The 5,380-nt window shown below is 39.8% G+C and overlaps 1 long non-coding RNA gene across 1 annotated transcript; it reads left to right on the top strand.

Annotated features, from left to right (window-relative positions):
* Nucleotides 1–685: 685 nt before the first annotated feature.
* Nucleotides 686–4,762, top strand: LOC136691281 (uncharacterized). Its single transcript, XR_010801869.1, has 3 exons — nucleotides 686–795; nucleotides 4,230–4,336; nucleotides 4,627–4,762. It is a non-coding gene; the product is annotated as an uncharacterized lncRNA (long non-coding RNA).
* Nucleotides 4,763–5,380: the final 618 nt, after the last annotated feature.

Genomic DNA, 5,380 nt, shown 5'->3' with positions numbered 1-5,380 from the left:
AGCATATTTGTTTTAGACTTTCCTAGTGAGCTAAAAGCTGACTCAAACATCCTGGATGAAGTGTCACCTCTGGCCTCGTCCAGCCACACACAGCACTAAGAGTCTGTAGGTGTTTCATCTTCTCTGGAGCCGAGAGCCTTCAGGCTTGAGTCGACACGTAAACATGAGCGGCCGGTCTGAATCTGACAGCTCATAAAGTTGATGTCAGGACATGTTAGGCCTCTGTACTCTCCTCACAGAAATCCCAAACGTCTGTCAGCATGAGTGTGCAGATGTGTGTTACTCGTTCTGTCCTGAAGCATTTCTTCCAGCTCACACACCTCACACACACACACACACAGGCCATGATGTCCTGCACGCATAGACATATTTACATATGCCACCTGACACCCTTCATCTGCTCACACAGTCTCTGCAGCCAAGGCCACTGTGACTGGGCCCCGGAAATCGCTCTTCTATCAGCTTCTCTTTTCATTTATTCTCTCTATCTCTCTCACACCCCCTCTCTCTCTCTCTCTCTCTCTCTCTCTCTCTCTCTCTCGCTCTCTCTCTCTCTCCTTCTGTATTGCCCCTATCCCCTTCTTTTTCTCCTCCCTCCTTTCCCCTCCCACTCCCTGGACTCTCCCCATATATATTTGTGCCCTCCGTCCTTTATTTTTTTTTTCCTGAAGGACTTTTCCCAGAGAAAAATCTCTTTCTTACACACACACGCACACACATACACACACTCATCATGCCAGAGTCTGCGGATGTTCCTGCTCAGTGCCAGGTGCTCAAAGAGGAAGTGGACAAATGGTGAGGTCCAGTTCCATACAAACAATGTTCACTAACTAACTGTAGTCTAATCGAATTAATGCTCATTAATTCACTAACATTGTATTGAATATTTCACATATAACATTGAGCATAGTAAATTCACACACTCAGTACTACTGCATGCTGAACTGATTTGCTAAGTATGTGTGCTCAATAAATTCAGTTAAATGCCAGTTTTGAAAGCTAATATCATTTACCTTTCTTTTACTTATGCCACTTCATACCTATATATGTCAAGGTTTATATTTACGTTATTTTTAACTCACAAGACAGATCATGAAGACATGATTGAAGGCAGGCACTTTGCTTCTTAAACTTAAAATTAGAACTAAAAGGCTACGTAATTTAATAGGCAAATTTAATAAACACAGAATATCAATAGTTATCCCAATAGTCTTTCTAAATATAGGTCTTCACAAATGTTCAGAAATGCACTTCAAAATTTGTGAGTAAGCTTCAAAATCAACTTTTCTTAATCATATTCCTTAATTAAGACATGAATGCATGTTCAGTGGGTTGAGAAAGGTTATTTGGGTGACTACTGACTTGGAGTGTTTATTAGCAACATTAGCCTTGTAGCACTAACTCTAAAATACAGAAGCAAAATTCGGACCCCAAACATGTCTTAGTCGATCGATTGTATCTGGAGTCAGAGGAAACTCATGTAAACTTGAGTTTCAGTGAAATATAAAAGACGTTCTGTAATATTTAAAGATCTAAAAAAAAAAAAGATTCCTGGACAAAGTTATGGCCTTAAGAACAGGATCACTGTGGAGTGACAACGTTAGCTAAATAGTTGTCCTAAGTCCTGCAGTTAGGGCATATCGCTATCAGCTGTGTGTTATCTTACACCACACCACTGTGCAAGACCTCAGCTTTTTCAGGAACCAGCACTGAGAAATTAAACTCAGTTAGTGGATTATTAACAGGGTTTATGTGTTTAATGTAACCTTCTGAAGGGCGTAAAGCAGGAGAACATGCTATTTACTGGGATTGATGATGCAGGTGGAAAATTCGGCATGTGTTGCTATGCTAAAGCATGTTCTTCTGGTATGTTCAAATGGTCTGAACCTCTACATGCCTGTGACTTCAAAAATACTTTGCATGACTATTAGTTACAGTAGTGTACAGCATGTACAAAGGTTTGGTCGCCCCTGGTCAAACTGCATGTTTGTAACAGCCACATCATTTAAGGTGCAATGGAGATTTAAGGAAGCTGGTATTTAAGAAATCAATTTCAGCTGCTGTTTTTAGATCCACACCACCTCATGGAATTGGCCTATAATTCATTTATTGTCTTGCTCTGTTACTCTGTGCGTGAAAATCTGAGGTGTTATAGGTGTTGACCTGATGGTTACTGACCACTGTGTGTGAAGTGCGGTAAATGCATAGGTTTAACCACTGTCAGTTTATAGTTTATATGCCTGCAGTCTTAAAGAAATTCTCCAGTTTATCTTTAACATCGACTATTTTTGGGAATTCTGCACTGTATAACACAGATAATTATTCTGACAAATGTCTGTGTAATTACAAAAAACTGGCAACCCACAGACCCAAATATGTATGAAGAAAAATGAGCGCTTGCTGAAGATACATTAGTTCTTTTTTGTTTGTTTGTTTGATTTATTATTTTTTTTTCCATCATGTTAAAAACCCTTAAAATGTGCAGTGAAAGGCGTGTATCTGTTGAGCAGTAATCATTTGCAAGCATTTAATGATTAACATTCCCATTACTTAATGAAATGCAGCAATCATTTAATGACAGTGATTAAATCGTGTTTCATCACTCTGGTCACTCAAGCCCGCTTTTCACAACTGTCCCTGTCTCTAAATAAAGAAGCTGCAAAGGTATAAACTGAGCAGTGATTGCTGTGTTGTTTATAAGACTTGAGGGTCTATTTTTAACCCTTTACACCTTTAATAGAACAACATTAATGATTATGAGTGTCTGTTTCTGCTCAGAACCATGTATAAAAGAGAGCACGCTCTCTGCACACAGTGCTGTTTTTAGCAGGAGCTCAAGGTAATGTATATCTACAACATAAATATAGTCACCCTAAAATATCCCTCATATGCAGGACATGAGAAAGAGGGCAGGAGGTGTGCCCTAGCTTTCCTCACAGAGGTCACATTACAGGACTCTCTGTGTCAGGGTCTGAGATTATCGATCGAGGCAATAATTAGCCTTCATGTGCTCAACTAAGCATCAGTAGGGCATATTTTATCACATTAAGGCCCATAGCAATGTGCACAACAATGGTGTGAAAAAAGTTAGGTAAAGTGCAGTTTTTATTTGGTGAATTAATAGGTCTAGTTTGAGAAGTTCTTCTCAGCCAAAATCATTCTGTTGTCTAAAATCAGCTTCCTCAGTCTTGTACAGGAGCTATGATGCTAATGTAGCTAACAAGAAATGTCGTTGCACTTCTGTTCACAACCTTATGTTTTGTTTGTGTTTCAGGTTTGTGTGAGGCTAATATAGCTAATGTCTAGCTAGCTGCACCAAATGTAATTGAGTTTACATTCAAAATGTTATTAAAATGCAAATAAATTACATTTATATGGATTTTTGTGAAGTAGCAGCAGTGCAAAACCTAGGAACACTAGGTAAGACTTTATATTTTTGCTGTTGGGCTCCCCCTACAGTTCCAGAGGGTAATTCAGTTTTGCAACACTATCCTGAAATGGGTGTTGTTGATGTGAATTCAAAATCACAACTCTTTCTCCGGGAGGCACGGTGGCGCAGCAGGTAGTGTCACAGTCACATAGCTCCAGGGACCTGGATTCCCGGTCCGGGTGACTGTCTGTGAGGAGTTCCTGTGTTCTCCCCGTGTCCGCGTGGGTTTCCTCCGGGTGCTCCGGTTTCCTCCCAGTCCAAAAACACACGTTGGTAGGTGGATTGGTGACTCAAAAAGTGTGTGTGTGTGTTGCCCTGTGAAGGCGCCCCCTCCAGGGTGTATTCCTGCCTTGCGCCCAATGATTCCAGGTAGGCACTGGACCCCTGCGACCCTAAATTGGATAAGAGGTTACAGATAATGAACACAACTCTTTCTCCAATAAGCTACAGTATCAGGGAGGATGCCTGGGCTAGCCGTGTACCCAGGAAATAAATGTGATTTTATGGGTTTATTTTCTTCACCCACTGTTGGCTGGTGACATAATCCAAGTCATAAAGGATATAAAATATGTGGCACAACCTCACATATATGCACTAGAATGATAGGGGCGCTTGCAATGGGCCCCTGGTGTGTCAGCGCCCTAAAGAACAGCGCAACGCTGTATTCATTTGATCTACTCCATAAATATAAAAATATTACATTATTTGTTGCTGCAGAGATTATAAAAAATTATAGGTTATTTAAAAAAATAGATGATGTTTTGGGCTTTGCCAATGTCTGATGTTGTGTCTCCTGTAGTGTCCAGGGGAAAGGAGCAGAAGGCTGTAAGGAGCTGATGGAGGCTTTCGAGGCCTGTGTGAAGAGTGGGGCTACAGCCTCATGAGAGGAAAACATCTCCCTTAAATGTAAGCTGATCTGTTTTGATAGCGCTTTTCAGTTCATGTACTGATATTCACATTTAATTAACAATGATGCTGTGATAAAAGCATAGATTAGTGTTGCTGGTCACCAGCAAAAGCAGCATGTGTTGTACACTGGTAAACTGGTCAACCAGTGTGACCCTGCTGATAGCTCAGCTACACCTTTTCAAAGTAAGAATCTCTTCTGTCACCACTTGTGGACGGTGAACTGGACAGGAGGTTTCTAGTGGTGGACCATCATTTCCTAAGCCAACTTTTCCTGTTATGTCATCCAGGTTCTTTGTTGTTGGGTCCTCCAATGTCCCTGCATTCTCTACTGCACTGTGCACTGGAGTTAACCATTTTAACGACTGTGGAGGGGGTGCTGGTTCAGGAAAAGACCACAGATTTGCCTTTTCTCAAACATATGGTTACTTGTCATTTGCAAATGAAGCAGCAAGAAGAAACTACTGTAGTTAGTTCCAGTGAATCGCATCAAATATTTCTTTATGTAAGAAAACATTTAACACTCTTCAGTTAAGAGTTTTGAATTAAAAAAATTAAAAAATAAATAAAATGTTTTGTTCATTTTTCAATTAAGTTTTCACAGCTGATTTTACTGTTTACTATTTTACTTACTCTCCACAACCGGCATGCGTCTGAGAGTTGGGCTGTAGGTGATAAAATGTTGCTATTTTTTTATGTAGTGAACTGTATATAAAGATTGTCAGGTTTTCCTAAAGTTTGTCATGTGTTCCAGTAACCACACAGATATAAAAAATTAATAAAAAATACACTCAAGGTATAATGACTGTTAGTTTCTCTAAAATTGAGAATATTAAATAAAACAAACTCAGCCTGTGATAATTTTTATATAAGATTTATTGTGCTCATACAAAATACATGTAGACTAGGAATTCCTACATACACACACACACACACGTGGACATTTTCACACAGTAACCAATGACTCATGCTCACGTGTTGACAATTGCACAGTGCCACACTTGTTTATTGTAATGAATGTCTAACATGTTTTCATGGTGGTAC

The sequence above is a fragment of the Hoplias malabaricus genome, chromosome 3 (genome assembly GCF_029633855.1).
Source record: "Hoplias malabaricus isolate fHopMal1 chromosome 3, fHopMal1.hap1, whole genome shotgun sequence".
Taxonomy (NCBI): Eukaryota; Metazoa; Chordata; class Actinopteri; order Characiformes; family Erythrinidae; genus Hoplias; species Hoplias malabaricus.
The sequence above is the reverse complement of the archived record's forward strand: the minus strand, read 5'-3'. Positions and strand labels throughout refer to the sequence as shown.